Source organism: Myodes glareolus, chromosome 3 (assembly GCF_982192425.1).
Source record: "Myodes glareolus chromosome 3, mMyoGla1.1, whole genome shotgun sequence".
In the NCBI taxonomy this organism is placed as follows: domain Eukaryota; kingdom Metazoa; phylum Chordata; class Mammalia; order Rodentia; family Cricetidae; genus Myodes; species Myodes glareolus.
Window position 1 is genome coordinate 51,658,308 of NC_142028.1, and position 16,878 is coordinate 51,675,185.

Below are 16,878 nucleotides of genomic sequence, written 5' to 3' on the forward strand. Positions count from 1 at the left end.
CAACCTTTAGGCATATCGACTGGCATCCCTGTTAAATATATGTGGCAGCTTTTATAGAATTGGACTCTTCACTATTCTGAGTCCATGAACATGGTATGTCTCTTCATTGATTTGCTTTGTGTGATCCCTCATATGTTTTCTGTGACTTGTTTTGATGGATTTTTACCTATGAAGTGTATCCTCCCCTTTTTGGTGTGGTCACTAGTATAAAGAAGATTTTCAAAATTTAAATCTAGCTTGGAATGGCTTCTTAAACTTGTCATCTATACCCTTGGGAGGCGGCAAGAGGGCTGTCTGGAGTTTGACATCATCCTGCGTTATATAGTTAGTTCTAGGCCAGCCTTGGCTAAAGAGGAAGACCCTGTCTCAAAAAAAAAAAATCTTTACTAATTTACAAAAATTACCAGAATAGTTCTCATGTAATGAGCACACAGGATCCACTTAGCATTTCTCAGAGAGTGTTGCCAAACCCTGAGGCGTCTCAAGTTTTAAACATGGACATTCATTCATATTGTCAGTGCATGGGGCTCTTTTGTCTATTTCTTTCTGACTTCAATCACTGTCCCTAGCTTACAGAACATTTTGTATCTTAGACAAAGATTAAAGCTTACCTTTTTAAAATCAAGTATCTGATCATGAGGCATTCTTAGTGTCTGATGCTGTGATCACATTGGTTAGCTGTCCAATATTAAGTAGCTTTGCATTCCTGCAATAAGCCTTATGTGGTTGTCCTACACTGTTACTGCATATTGCTGAATTTGCTGTCTTATTATTTTGATGAGTTTTGCAGCTATATTCATGAAAGATATCAGTCTGAAAATGTTTGCATTGCCTTTGTCCGGTTTTGGCACTAGATTAATGATGGCCTCATTTTATGAGCTGGGAAGAGCTCCCGCCTGTTCTGTTTTCTGGGAAAGATTGTTTAGATTCGGTTTTGTTTCATCTTCCAGTGTTTGTTGGAATTTGCCAGTGAAATCATGTGAGGCTGAGCTGGGTTTTTTCTTTTGTTTGCTTTGTTCTTTCTTTCCCCATTTGTTTGTTTGTTTTGGTTTGTTAGGGAAGTTGTTTTTCTTTCTCTTTTTCTGATTTCTATTTAAAAAACAAATCTAAGTTTATTCAGGTTACTGATTTCTTCTTGAGTGAATCCTGATAGCTTGTTGCTTTTAAAAACAGACCTGTTAATCCTAGTTTAAACTTTTCTTTTTTAGATTTCTTTATTTTATTTTGTGCGTGAGTGTTTTGCCTGCGTGAATGTATGTGCACTGAGTGCCTGTAGGGTTCAGAAGAAGGTGCCAGGCACTTTGGAACGGGAGTTCTGGACAGGTGTGAACCTCCATGTGGGTGATGGGAGCTGAACCTGGGTCCTCTGTGAGAGCGACTAGTGCTCTTACCCGCTGAGCTGTCTCCCAGACCTTTGTCCTAGCTTTCTGAATTGATGTCTGTGGCCTTGCGCATAGTAGCCCTTACTCAGGCGTCTGGCGTAGTGTGCTCTTCACTCATGAGGTTGCTGATGTGTATGGCTTTGCTCATCGCTTTATTACAAGACCAGTTATTTGTCTTTACTATTTAACGCACTTCCTAGGACTCTCTTCTGCCTGTCATAGAGCTAGCCGCTCTGGTTTCTGCTGATGCACAGTTTGATGACTGATTGGCAATCATTTTCCTCCTATCGTACAATGGATGTTGTAAACTCTCCTAGCTACTGCTATAACTGCCACATCCTAATGTGTTGTGCTTTTTACTCATTTAAAAATATTTTCTGTTTTCCCTTGGGACACAGTTGCAATAACCTTTAATTTTTAACTTCTTTAAACTTTTATTAGCCTGCAAAAAGGTTCGTTTTATTATGAAATTTTTCATACAAAATTTGTGTTTGTTCTTTCTCTCCTACCTTTTCCCTATTCCCCTTCCCTCTTTTGTGCCTTCCTCTCTCTGCCCAGCCTCCTTTCCATTTTCATGTCTAGTGGGACCTTGTGCCCCTTCCCTTTCTGAGCACCTGTGTGCCCCTCTCATGGTTTACCTTTGATATCTTTTGTTTGATAATCCCAACATCTATGCAGTTCAGAGATGATTTTGAATGCTTCCAGTTTCCTTGTGAGTCTCCTTTTCCTATTACTTTATGTGTCTTTTGAGTCTTAAAAAATAATTGTGTGTGCATGCATGTGCGTATATGCATACAGTGTTGTACATGTCATGGTGTGCATGGTCGGGGGTCAGATACCTCAACTTCCAGTCTGAGGCAGTGTCTCTCTTGTTTCTGATGCTGAACTATCTACTCTAGGCTAGTCTTTTCACCCACTGAGCCATCTCCTATGGGAGGCCACATATAAAATTTACTTTGTTGGGCAATGGGTGTTTATATATTCTTAGAAACAATCCTGTACCTCATTCTGAGTACAAAGTGAAGTAACTTGGAAAACATCAGTGGCCTGGAATACTTTTCCACACTGGGCTGAATTCATTCAGACTAGAATGATAATATAGGTCGGGGATGATCCTAAGACTTATCTTTACTGCAGCTTATTGCCCAGTACTTGTTTGCAAGGAAAGGTTAATTGAGTGCAGGGTGACAAGGATGTGGATTGGGTAGCCTTTGAACGTGGTAGCAGTGTGTGGGGGTGGGGGTGTGTGAAAAAAATAGTAAGCTACATTACAAGAATGTTACTATCATTGGGAGTGATGTCATTGTCATTACTATCATCACAGTCATTGCTACTCACCATGGGACCTGAACTGTCATACTCACTATTACATAATCCTGGTGATGGCTTCTCAGGTTCCCTGACGTAGTGGGCTGTTACCATTGCACACAAGTGACTGATCTTGAGGATTTTACTGACCTTGCAGAGACCTTCTTGGAACTGCGACTTTGCATTTTTGACCTCCCTTTTCCCCTCTCCCTCCTGCTGTAGACTCACCTGCCATGGTCTGAGTCTGCTGAGGCTTAAACTGTCTCCCCAGGCTCATTTGTTCGGTCTTTAGTAAGTAGCCCGGTTTGGAGGGGCTATGGATCCTGTAAGAGGGGAGGCCTGATTGGCAGAAATATGTGACTAGGGGTAGTCTTTGAAGGCTAGTTTTCTCTGCCACTGGGTCTGCTCTAGGTCTCTGCTTCCTGTCTGGCCACCATTATGTGACCAGCTGTCTTACCTTCCTGTTGACATAGACTGAGCTATTCCTCTTGCAATGCCTTCTTCGCCATGCTAGACCCCAAACCTCTGAAACCATGAGGCACAAGAAACCTCTTTTCCTGTAAGTTGTTTCTGTCGGTTGCTTGGTTGCCGTGAGAAGAAAAGCAAGTACCGCTCACTCTGACGTGGACAGCTTTTCTTAGTCAAGGTTTCTGTGCTGTGCGGAGTCACCCACGACCATGGCAACTCTTATAAAAGAAAGCATGTAGCGTGATGGCTTACATTTTCAGAGGTTTAGTCCGTTGTTGTCATGGTGGGACATAGCACAGTGTAGGCAGACATGGTGCCGGAGAAGTAGCTGAGAGGCCTGCATCTTGATCTGCAGGCAACAGGAAGTGATCTGTCTCACTGGCCATGGCTTGTGCATATATGAGACCTCAAAGCCCACCTCCACAGTGACACACTTCCTCCAACAAGACCACACCTACTCCAGCAAACCCATACCCCCTAATTCTGCCACTCCCTTTAGGGGGCATTTTCTTTCAAACCACCACACAGCTCTTCAGATTTCCGTCCACTTCCTGTTTTTGTTCATGGGTACTTCTGAGATCACTCTCCCCACACACCTGTCCCTTCTTAATGTGTATTGTTCAGAGACCGTGATCCAGCGCAAATTCTCAGAGAGCTCTAGGATGCCAAGAGAATCATTGCATCGTCTCCACAGATGAGGACAGAGATTGGAGCTTGGGGTTGGGGGGGAGTAGCTTACACCAGAGCTCACACCCACCACTCACCATTCGCGGAAGCAAAATGAGTCCTGGGGCTGTGTGACTTCTGAGTTTGTGCCATCCTGTTAATAGGCTTGCTGTACCTCAATAGTAGTTTCTCTGCCGACACAGTAAGCCAGATCAAGCTCAATTGAAAATGTAAAAGAACAGGCTTATTTTGAGCAAATGGGAGCTTAAATACCCTATAGGCGAGGGGTGATGACATCTCCTTCATAAGCTGGGTTTGTGTCCAAGTAGGGTATGTTTTAGGCAAGCGATCGGCCTCTGGCAACTTCAGGGGAGGAGTTGCAACAGCCACCAAGAATACGGAATGGGGCTTTTTGGCTCCTTTTCTTTGTTGGAGACTTTTCTGAGAGGGCAGGGTAAGCTGGAGATCCCAACCAAATACCTATCACCTCTTGGGCATCAGTGGATGGGCATGAGGTGGCTTTAGTGTAAACAGAGATTCCAGAATGAGATGAATTACTATAAGAAGACGTAGGGGGAAGTGGAAGGAGTTGGAACAAGTCTCATTCTGCCTCTTGGCCATTCAAGACGTGGGGACTTGAAGGAGTGGCCTCCATGCAGAAGAGATGACATTTCTGTGGGTTTGGGTGGGAGGGGCGTTTGGAAGAAAGGGAAAGGATACAGATGTGGGTAGTTTTTTCTGCTCCAACTCATAGACCACAGCAGGACTGTGGACTTTGACAGGCAGAAAAGAGTTCTCAAATCCCATAGTTAGAAGAAATGCATTCTTTGAGGCTTACCTACAAGGAACATTCCAACTAAACTGAGTGACTCAGGGTGGGGATGGGAAAAGCTTTCACACTGGGTACAGGCTGCCCCACGGCGTGGGGAGCCCAAAACGAAGAGAAAAATGTTCGAACAGTCTTCTCAGCCAGGTCCCAGGGAAACTAAGAGCAAATACGGGAAATTCCAGCCACTGGTGACTAGACACAACATCTGGGTAATTACTGCCTCTTTTCATCCCAATGTGCTGGTCCTCGTAGACACAACTGAGGTGGCTTGAAGGGAAAGATTCTGTAGAGTTGCGCTAAGTGTGACATTAGCAAAACCCACTTTGCTTGAGAAGTTAATAGTTAATTTACTTTTGTGTTGCATAAATAGACTGTTTAGCTCTCAGACAACTGATTAAAAAATAGCTTGTTGCATAAGAAAAAAAAACAGCAACCATATGCTCTGTGTTTTATCTTTGTATATCTTGGGATCTCTGGGAAGGTCAAAATATGACCCCAGGGATCTTGTTTCTCACTTTTTAAATGAAAGCTGCCCTGTTTCATTTAATAGTCTTAGAGGTGGTTTAGGAAGAAAATATGTTCGTTTTACTAAAGAAGTCCAAAATGTTTTATTTACATATCTAACTTCCTGGAAAACTTGCTGTGGGTGGTTTTGTGTGTGTATGTGTTGTTAGTAAACAGGAAGTTCATGAGATTATACACTGCAAGGTTGTCAGCCCAAGTTTTCTTTTAGTTTCTTTTGGGGTGGGTTTGACTTTGTTCATTTCCTTTTCTTGTTCATTATGCAGCCCCTCTACTAATCACTCAACTTGTTTGAACTTTTTTGAGAATTTTTTAAGAAGTGGTACCTCACAGATATAACAAATGCTAGGACAAAGGAATGTCAAGAGTTTTGGTTGAAAGCTTGCAATGTCTTATTTGGACAGGAATGTGGAAGATTTGTTTTGGTTTTTGTTGTTGTTTTTTGTTTTTGGTGGGGTTTGTTTTGTTGTTTTTTTTAAACACACAAAAGTGTAGCTTACTTAAAAAATTACTTGTGGGAAAGTATTTCAGAGTGTTTTATTAATGATTTTCTCCTAGGACTTTTGTTTACTTTCCACCCCCATCCCTCAGATCTTTGTAACTAAAACATGAGCTTTGGTTCTGTAACTTAGCTATAGTGGTTTAAGTGCTTGTTGGTATGTGACTTTATTTGGTTTGTATGATTTCTGCTCTTTCTTCCCCCACCCCAACCCCAGCAATCCCAGTTTGCCCAACATTGCATAATTTTTTTTTAAATGTCGATTATTTTTTGGCCTCCTGCAAGTCGAGAGTCATTGGTGTTTGCCACTCCAATTGTTTTATGAAATCAGTCCAACCCCCAGAGTTGTTTGTTTTTGGCTTTAACTCTGGGTGGAAGTGTGCTGGGATTTTTTTTTTTTTTATGAACTTTGATGTTTTCTCTCTGTGTAGGCGAGGAACTGAGACTTCAGTGGTTTCTCTGCACCCAGGGACAGCAGTGGATCGAATAAATCCTTTTAGCAGACTCTTCAATCTTTGATTCTCTTTGATGTGTACAACTTTACAAGAAATGGGATCTTGGCCAAAAAGGGAGGCTGCACACAGAGGGAAACATAGGAGCATGGGTGGCTGGCACTTGGCGAGGCCTTAACAAAACTCCTGGAGTCTAAGGATGGCAAACCTGTGGCCAGATGCTATCAACCTCTTTTCCACATCAAGAACCAGTCATTGCTCCTTTTCTCTTGTACTCTTCATGTTTGTTCATCTTCTCTCCATTGACTCTCAGGGTTCTAAAGGGGAAAAGAAAAGCTGGTACAGAGTTTGTGCATCTGGTGGGATCTCTGTTACCATTCAGTGTTATCTCCATAAACACCTCAGGACAGGGAGGAGTTTGAAACAAGGGGAGACATGTAGGAACTGAGATGGTGGGGGATGCATTCAGCCACTTGCGGGTTGCAGGATTTGGGTGAAGGTCTTAATCCCTTAGGCCTGGCGGGAAGCATGCTTCCAGAATAATTCACACGAAGCATCAGTGTGGTGCCTGCTTCATCAAAGAGTTATTCTGACGCCTTGGGGTCACAAGCTGACTAGGAGAAAGCAAGGCTTCTCAGACCCAGCATTGCTATTTCAAATGTTCAGAAAATTATTTGAGTGGATGGCAGTCCTTAGCAATGTAGACATGCTCAGCAATACCAGATACCATTAACACCCTCCTGTTGCCAGTCTGACATGTTTGCACATGTGTCCCCCCTACATTGATTGGGTTTTTAAACATATAAACAAATCTAGGTGCGAACCCACTGTCTGAGATGCTGAGACTGTGGGTAGTAAATTTCTAAGACTTGTTGTTGTTGTTTTTAACTCTCTTCAGTGGCTTTGATGTCGCGCCTTCCTCCCAGGCCACAGCTTTTTCTGTTTACAAACCTGTGGATAGTTCCAACTAGCAGCTTAATAGCTCCAAGTTTGAATTATGCCCTTGTAATGGAATTTAACATTCTGTCAAGGAAAAAGCTCCCAATCTAATTTTTGGCGATAACAGCTGCCTTCCACACTGTACAGTGATAAGACCACGAATATAATTAATTTGGAGACTTACCCCATGTCAGACACTGGGCTGTGATTTTTGTGTCCTCCCAGTGTGTACACACACCATTCCCATTTTGCTGGTGACTAGACGGAAGCAGAGCTGCTTGCCTGGTGTCCTGCAGCTGTCAAATGACAGAATGGACTTGCCCTTCCCAGTTTGTTCTCCACAGCAGCCTGCCATACACACACAGACCAGAGAGAGATGTGGGAGGACTGCAGAACTACTGCTTGATCCTACATATCCAGCTAGGTAATAGGTACACGCATTGTCTTCCAGCTTTTCTGTCTCCAACATTGATTATTTTCCAATAGGAAAAAGTGAATTTATGATTATGCAGCCGTATGATTGACAGATGAGTGACTTACATCATGACAATCTACTTCCTGATAGAGAAACAGCAGGGGTTACAGCTTAACGTCTCGTTTTAGTTACCAGAACGGAACTCCAGGTCCCTGGAGGAAGATATAGCTTGTTGCAGTGGGGATGTGCACTTGTAAGCTATGTTCTCCATATAAGGCTATTCTGCCAGAAATCATATAGAGTGTTTACATGAGAGCGGTGTGCATCACAGATGCCAAAGAATGCTGTGCTTCAGGGTTCCCTCTCGGGAAACTGCATGCTTGTTGAAGTGACTCTACTGGTGAGGTACTCTTGTTCCAATTTCACTTTTTGTTGCTGCCTGGAAAGCTACTTTCTGGAGCACGTGGAACATTCAGGAATCCATGTTTCAGAAAATACCTGGGGTAACCTGCTCAGTACCCTGCCCCAGGGTGTACCTGAACTTTGGTTTGGTTGTTTTCAAATATCAAACAGAGCCATATGGTTTTTTCAGCAGTATTTTCATTTTACAGTGGAAATTTTGAAAAGAGAGGCCTGAATGTACCCTGATGAATGGAATCACTGTTGGAATAAGAGCAGGTAACTTCAAGGTGATGGTATTGAATGAACTACATTCAAGCAGGAGCATAAATATGTACCTGTGTGTACACACCATATGTATGTGTGTGTAGTTGATGTATGGGAACATATGGGATATGTGGATGGCTTTTGTGAACTCTATATATGTCTGGTATGTGTGGCATGTGTGTACAGTGTGTATGATATGTGTACAGTGTGTGTATGTATATAGTGCATATGATGTGTGTACTGTGTGTATAGCATATGCATAGTATGTTTGATGTATATATAGTAGTATATCATAGGTGTGTGCAGTATGTGATGTGCATACAGTGTGTGTATGCTATGTTTATCACATATACATAGCAGTACATGATGTGTGTGCACGGTATCTCTGTCAGATGTAGGTATAGTATATATATATATATATATATATGTATATATATTTGTATAAAGTGTGTGTATGATGTATATATATATATATATATAGTATGTGTATATGTTGACTGAGTTTTCTGTCCTGTCTGTTCCTGCAGCCGTTAAGTCCCCAAAGAAATCACACAGAGGCCTACATTGTCTAAATTGATTGGCCCATTAGCTCAGGCTTCTTATTAACTCTTATAACTTACATTAGCCAATTATTCTTATCTATGCTCGGCACATGGCTAGGTATTTTAGTCAGCAAGCCAGTCACATCTTACTTCTTCTGTGGCTGGGTCATGACTGCGGACCAAGCTTTTGTCTTCCCAGAATTCTCCTGTTCTCATTGACCCGCCTCTACTTCCTGTCTGGTTGTTCTGCCTATACTTCCTGACTGGCTACTGGCCAATCAGTGTTTATTTAAAATATAATTGACAGAATACATGTATACAGTGTAAGATGTGTGAAAAGATATGTACAATATTTGCATATATAGTGTACAGTGGGAGTATATGATTTATGTGTGTGGTGTATGTGTTATATGCATATAGTATGTGTTTTCAATTGTGTGTGATGTTTGTATGATGTTCATGTGTATGATGTTCTGTAATTTGGTTTTTTCTCTGTCCTGCCCCATCCCGCAGCCACTTCTAAATAATCACTGGGAGGCTTGATATTAATTACAGAATGTTTGGCCTATAGTTCAGGCTTATTACTAACTAGTTCTTACATTTAAATTAACAAGTTTCCATTATGGCTGTGGCTTTTACCGGTCTGCTGGTATCTTATTTATTGGGCAGCTGGCTTGTATCTTCCCCTCCACCTTTCTTTTCCTCTGAATTCAGTTTGGCTTTCCTACCTGGCTATATTTTGCTTTGCTATAGGCTAAATCAGCTTTTACTATCAACCAACGAGAGCAACATATGTTCACAACTTACAGAAGGGTTATCCTGCAGCAGTGAGCCATGCATAGTGTGTGGTATTTGAACCATGTTTGTGTATAGTATGTGCATTGTATGTGTAGTTTATGTACAATAACTTGCATCCTTTCGTGACTGCATTGTGCACTTCAGTTCTGAATATAACCTCTTCTTTTCTTTATTCCTGTGGCAAGTGTCAAATCTTATGTTAGTAGGTCTCCTATGTATCTATTCACATTGCTAAAAGATCTTGATGACCCTGATGTCTATGCCAGCCTTTGCATCTATCAGAATGCATGTGAATATAACTGGAAAGAGCCTACAAGCCTGGGTTCTGTGTGTCTACTCTTTGGTTTGCCATCAAAGTTGTCACATATGACTGCGTGCTGTTAGTCACAGGAAGCCCTAAGTGGGTGTCAGAGGTCCTTCATACCCTCCTCTCTTGTTGGCCTCCATGAGCCCTTACACAGCGTAGGCACACTGCCATTGTGGCTCCTGTCAACAGACCTTTCATTTCAAACTGATTTTCTTCTTTCTTCTTTTCTTGTTGTGTGTATGTTCTTATTTGTGTGTGTGCATGTGGATGCACATATATGCATGCGCATTTAGAAGTCAACCTTGGCTACCATTCCTCAGGAGCTATCAAGCCTACTTTTTTACAAGGCATCTCATTGGCCCGAGACTCCTGGATTATATAGGCTGGATGGGCAGTGAGTCTCAGGGGTCTGTCTGTCTCTGCCTCCCCAACTATACATGGACTTTTAATTTAAATTCTTCAGATGGAGCTCAGATTGTCACGTTTATGTGACAAATATTTTAGTCACTGAGCCATCTCCCTGGTCCTTGAATCTCTTATTTCTAAGTCAGGTGTCATCATCATTACTTCATGTGTCAGAAGAAGAGAACCAGAAGAGACGGAGTCTTCTGATGGCAGAGTGGCCCTGTCTCTGGATAGTTCATTCATCATTCTTCCAAACATAGACTCCTCTACCATCTGCCAATGAGGAGTTCCCGGCAAGCATAGTAGTTCAGTCTGTGGCCACATGGGGCAGATTTCTCTGTAAGGAGCCTGGCAATACATGAATAAATAAACCAGGAAACAACTGAGGAGCTTAGATACTAAATCTGAAAGGGGAGGCCAAGTTAGGAAAGGTCCCCAAGGATGTGACATTTCAGCAGAGACCGGAAGAGATGACAAAGATCAACAGAGCCCAAACTAGAGATGATGAAGTCAGGTAGAGGCCAAAGGGGGAAGGCCACAAGATGCCTTAGGAGGAAAAGGCACTCGCATGAACCTAGTGACGAGAGTTCCCTCTCCAAGATCCATGTAAAGGTGGAAGGAGAGAGTCATCACAGTGTTGTTCTCAGACCTCCATGCTTGTTCATGACATGCATGCCCCCACAGTACTATGCACATGCAATAATATGATAATATAAAATAAAAAGAATGTACCAACCCCCCAGCACAGTCCTGACTGCACAGAATCATTGTGCCATTAGTACGTAACATAGACATATTCTATTATTGTCTCACACGGAGTGGTCCTGAAAGGAGGTGGATTTTAGAAGACCGTAAGAATGCCAGACAGGATAGAATCCTAAGGTCTGTTTTCTTTTATTACAAAATAGGAAGAGCCAATTTTAGCATTGCTCCCTAACGAAAGGGCTCCTGTGAGTTTTTCAAATGTATTATTCTGTCCTCAGCAGGAGCTGAAACCCTGAGAAAAGCCAGGTTCTTCCTCTTTAAGCCTCTCTTTGCCCTAGAAAAATCTGGCTTTCTTAGATGCCAGGCTAGATCCCTGTTGGTAGCATGTGTGTGTATTTGCTCTGCTTACATTAGCTTTGTTCCCCTGGAAGGAGACCAGACTGTTTACAGGAAGATGGACACAAACAAGCAAGCGGGTTCTGGGCTGGCAAGCCTTGGGAAGCATGTGACCTCTGAGGCAGTCTAGCGCTCCACCAGGCCAACAGCTGGCCAGCCTAGCTCCATGCTTTTTGGAGCCCCGATTCTGCATCTTCCTTAGGGACCACAGTATAAATGATTACCGACCATTATCATCGCTCGCCCAGAATTCGAACTTCTGAATTCTGACCCAGAAAAATCCACAGTGTGTTCCCCTGGAGTGTAAGATTCCCACTGCCCTGGCACCTGCTAGAGAGAGCGGGGAAGATTTGATTGGCCTCTCCGGCCTTCTGCTGTTCTGTGTGCTGAGACAAGCTTCCAGAAGAGGCTATTTTCTGTTGCCTGGAGGAAGGAATGGTTTTGTTGTGCCAGTTGGAGTGTTGTAGGTACGCCAGCCGCATAATCTTCACCCCCCCATTTCTCTCCGGACTCGGAGCTCTTCAATGCGGTGCTACAGCTAGCTTGCAACTGAGCCACACTCCCTCCCTCCCTCCCTCCCTCCCTCCCACCCTGCTCTCTATCCCCAACCCTTATCCTTATCATCTCCCTCCCTCCCTCCCTCAGCACCTTTCTGCCTCTCTCCCCCTCATTTCATATCTCCCCTGCCCCCTAAGTATTTTTTGCTGTTACTTTCTTTTCTGAGTCAGGATTTCCAGGTGTGCTGAGGGCATAGATCCCGGTGGCCTGGCTTTCATCTGCAATTGTTGATAAACTGCCTTTTCGATGCCTTTGTGGTATGCTCTGAACCACCTTACCATTATCATCTGTTTGCTCCAGTTAGCACTAGAAGTTTTGTTTGGTATCCTTTTGTTGACCTGATCTGTTTATATGAGCAATGAACACTTTGAGTTTCTTATTTATGGAAAGAGTGGGGGTTGGGGAGCTCTGGGGAGATGCTTAGTTGGTAAAGTGCTTGCCATTCAAACGTGAGGACCTGAGTTCAATTCCTAGCACCAACATTTAAAAAAGAAAGAAAGAAAGAAAGAAAGAAAGAAAGAAAGAAAGAAAAAGAAAAGCTAGGTATGGTAGTGCATACTTGAAATTTCAGCACTGGGGAGGCAGAGACAGGAGGATCTCTGTGACTTACTGGCCAGTCAGCCTAGCCTGCTTGCTGAGTTCCAGGCCAGGGAGAGGCATTGTCTCAAAAAAAAAAAAGAAAGAAAGAAAGAAAAAGAAAGAAAGAAAGAAAGAAAGAAAGAAAGAAAGAAAGAAAGAAAGAAAGAAAAGAAAATGGACAAGTGAACAGCTCCCCCGGAACAACATACAAGATTGACTTCAGGCCTCTACATGCTTGTACATGCATCCTCCCACCCCACAAATGTACACGACATACCCTACACAGAAAATGCTTCATTAAAATCAATGACATAGTTCACCAAGACACTCCCTGGGACAGACTCCCCTCGGAAGGCAAGGGGTTTCCATTCTTTATTCTCTCCTGTTCTAGAGCTGTCAGTGGTGCCGGCACTGCACTGCGTAAGCAGCCCTGGCTGTTTGCTGAGCGGAGCCTGAGTGATCGTGCTATCTGTCCTGCTTTCGGGAGGGGCCTGGCAGGCGACCTGCTTCTGCTTCTCAGGAGAGGACCCCTCCAAAGTCTTAGGTGTCATTTCTGTTTCAGCCTTAGATGCCAAGGTTAACCAGAACTTTAAGAGCAAATTACTTTTTGCAAGTTCTTCTTTCAGACGAGCCTTCGTCTCAACTTTCCCGCAACCACTCATTAGGACGGCAGCTTCAGTTCCACAACACTTGTTGCTCAGCAGCCCCAGAGATGGGACCAGTAAAGGAGGAGGTGAGGAGAGATGACCCCGCCCCAGAAAATCTGTCCAGTCACTTTTGAAGCCTTTTGCCCTGGAACTGAGAAGGCCCCAGGCTTCTTAGGGAAAGGGGAACTTTAATCAGGACTTTGTAAGAGGCCATACCCTAGACCAGATTCCATTGGTTGCCACTTCCTGTATTGTATTTTGGCTGTAGATTGAGGCTCACCACACATTGGACTTTGTTTATTAAGTCACAGACTCTCATAAAATCGGCTTCCTCGGGATGGAACCAGCTCTGCCGGCAGGAGGTTGCCAAACTGGAAATGGTTGGTAGCCCACACAGCAGAGGAGCCCACCTCAGAGCTGTGTGCAAACTGGGAACAGCCTCTTCCCCAGCTAGTCTGCTCGTGAAGGAAATGGCCTGGTTACTCAATTACAGATAGAAGCAGGCTGGCCGCTGCTCTTCCTGGGAGGGGAAGTGATCAGATAAATACCTTTGGCAAGGAAGGGAATGCTGATGGCCAGAGAGCCTGCCTGCCTGCCTGCGGCGGGGTCCTCCAAAGCAGTGGTTCTCACCATAGGGCAATTTTGCCCCTTAGGGGTGTTTGACTAGGTCTAGAGACATTTTTTGATTATTCCAACTGAGGGTATTAGACCTATATTGCTCAGAACCCCTACAATGCATATGACCCCAAACCAAAAACTTATCTGGCTTTACAAGGCAATGAAAAAGGTTGAAAGTCAGACTTGAGGAAGGTAGCCCAACTCCAAGGGAATTTCCCTGCTAGAGAGGGAGAATCTTCGGTGCTGTTTCCTGGTCTGATGGAAATAAGGGTCATCACCATCTCTCCCTCTTCTTTTTCCATTTCTTCTTCTTCTCCTTTTCCTCCTCCTCCTTCTCCTCCTCTTCTTCTTTCTCCTCCTCCTCCTTTTCTTCTTCCTCCTCTCCCTCCTTCTCTTCTCCTCCACCTCCTTCTCCTTATTCTTCTAGATAGAGTTTCACATAGCCTGAGTTTGCTTCAAACTCATTATGTAGTCAAGGCTGGCCTTGAATTCCTACTCTTTCTGCTTCTGCCTGTTCTAATTTCTCTCTTGAATTGTTCTTAAGTGTTGGGATTACAGGTCTGTGCTACTATGTCTGGCTCCATTTTATTCTTGCATGAAGAATTGGTGAGGGGTATTTGTCTTTCCGTGCATGGTTAACTGCTCTGAGCATGACGTAAGAATGTGAGATAGGACTGAGGAGATGACTCAGTTGGTCAAGCAAGCATGAGGGCCCAAGTTCAATCCTCAGAAACCGTGCATGGGGGTGGGGGAGCTGGACTTGATGGCACATGCTTGTAAGTCTTGGGGTTGGGGGTAGAGAAAGGTTGATCCCTAGGATTCTCTGGCCAGCAGCCTAGCCAATTTGGCAAGCTCCAGACCTTTAAGGAACTCTGTCTCAGAGAGCAAGGCAGATAGCAAATGAAGAAAGACAGCCAAGTTGTTCTCTGTCTATAGGTGAACATGTATTTATATGCATGTACATGTGTTTTTACACACACACACACACACACACATTTCTGATTCTTCCCAAGTAAATTCACTAAGAGTCAGAATTCCTGGGATTCAAGCCTAGCTGAGCCCTTAGGGAACACACCACAAAGTGTGGTATGTTCTCAGTGTCCTGCTCCATCCTTGGGTTGCCATCACCAAGGCTAGGAACTCATTCATCTTGATGTGCTGCCTAGACACAACTGGAGCAGGCATTTTTGGTAGGTATGGGAGTCATCCAGTAGCCCAGGCGGTACTGTTTCTTTTTCTCAGGTTAACATTTCAGCTAACCTTGTGAAGACTCGAGTTCCGTCTGTGGAAACAGAGGCCATTAGAGTTCATGACGTGTAGGAAACTTTGACAATGCTGTTGCATCCCGATTCGTTCCTTTGAGTCTTGCCCTTTGTCGAGCTTCTTCTGTTTTTATGCTCATCAGAACCAGATGGCCCCTTCCCAACACTTGGATATGGCAGAGTTGGTAGACTTGGAGGGACTCCTCTACCTAGGTGATTCTCATCTCCAGGGTCTAAAGACTTCAGCCTCACTGGGGAGAATTATTCTTGGCTTTCTCTCTTGAATCGTTCTAGAAAAGGATGCTGGCTACTGTGGAAGAACAATGTTACGGGCAGAGGGAATTAGGGCCTTGGGCCTCTTACCCTGGAAGTATTTAATGGAGTCAGGGGTTTCTGCCACTCTGCTGCCGAGGACAATCGTCTGAGAAGTTTCTAAGGTTTGCAGTGCCATACTCTGGGACATTAAATCTGCAGCTGGTAGGAAGAGCCCCACATCAAGCTTGCAGACACTGCCCTGAAGAATCAGAGAATCTATATGACTCTGACCTGCTGTGATAAAAATCTACACGTTCAGTGAGCTGATGCCGTCTGTAAAGGCTGTTCATTGTACTGTCCTTCCAGACATGGTCCTTCTGCTCTGGATACTTCTCTAAAGACTTTCGTCTTGGGCTGGGAAAACAGTTCAGCAGGTCAGATGCTTTCCCTGCTACCATTAGTACACAATTCCAGTCCCTAGAACCCCCATAAAAAAGCCAGGTCTCCTAGCATGTGCCCATACCTGAAATTCCAGTACTGGGGAGGTGGAGACAAGCAATTAACTCGAGCTCTCTGGCCAGCCAGCCTCAGCTACTCAATGAATTCCAAGTCAGAAAGAAACTCTGTCTTCTAACCACCCCAACATTCACACACACACACACACACACACACACACACATACACACACACACACACACACACACCTTCATATTATGACCTTGTTTATATTTTTTGTGCATCTTTAAGTTCTAGGAAGCAGTGACTCAACTTCACAGCTCTTCACTGATTGGAAAGTAGACGGTAGGTAGCCATAGATGCAGGATGTACATCTGATGATGTGATTCAGGACCTAGTGTTAGCACATCCCTGTAGTCTCAGCATTTAGGAGGCAGAGGCAGGAGGGTGGTGAGTTTGAGGTTAGGCTGGGCTACATAGCAAGACTGTACTCAAAACAATACTGTAGATGACCTCCCCTGTCAGGGTACTTGGAACAACTTATTCATGACTGGAAGGAACTTATAAATATCAAAATGTATTCTTCATATGTTTCTCTTCATTTGGCTGTTTTCATCTTATTCATTTAAGGAACAAAGCTTGTCACACTAAATTGGCATGGTTAATTGCTGCCCCAAAACATGGGCATCATAAACAGTGAGTATGGGGGCTCAGTATGCTCTGTGGCTTATATTAATCTGGCTTAGCTAAAATTTGAAAACTGAAAAGCAGTTAGGCAAAAATCTGGACTTTTTTTCTTCTCCTCAAAGACTTCCTGTCCTGGGCTGTCTGGGTGACAGCCGTCACCAGCACTTGTCTCTTTTGTTGAGGCCCTATGGACTCAAATTTGCCAGTCCCAACTCCTTCAGAAACCTCCTGACCGAGCTCTGTAGTCTGTGCTGTCAGTGTTACCTGTACATGAACACAGAGTGCTGGCCCTCCAGTGATCTAGAGAGGTGCCATACACTTCTCCATATAGATGAAGTCCTATTGCTATTTCTTTCCTTGTTCAAGACATCTCATCCTTGGGATGAGTGAAATCTGTGCCCTTCCCCTAAAGCTCCTCCTTCCTCTGCCCCCTAGGACTCACTATGAGATGCTCCAGGTGTCCCTACCTCTTCCACAGGGCACACTGGCTCTTCACGAAGGCCTGTTTTCTTTCATT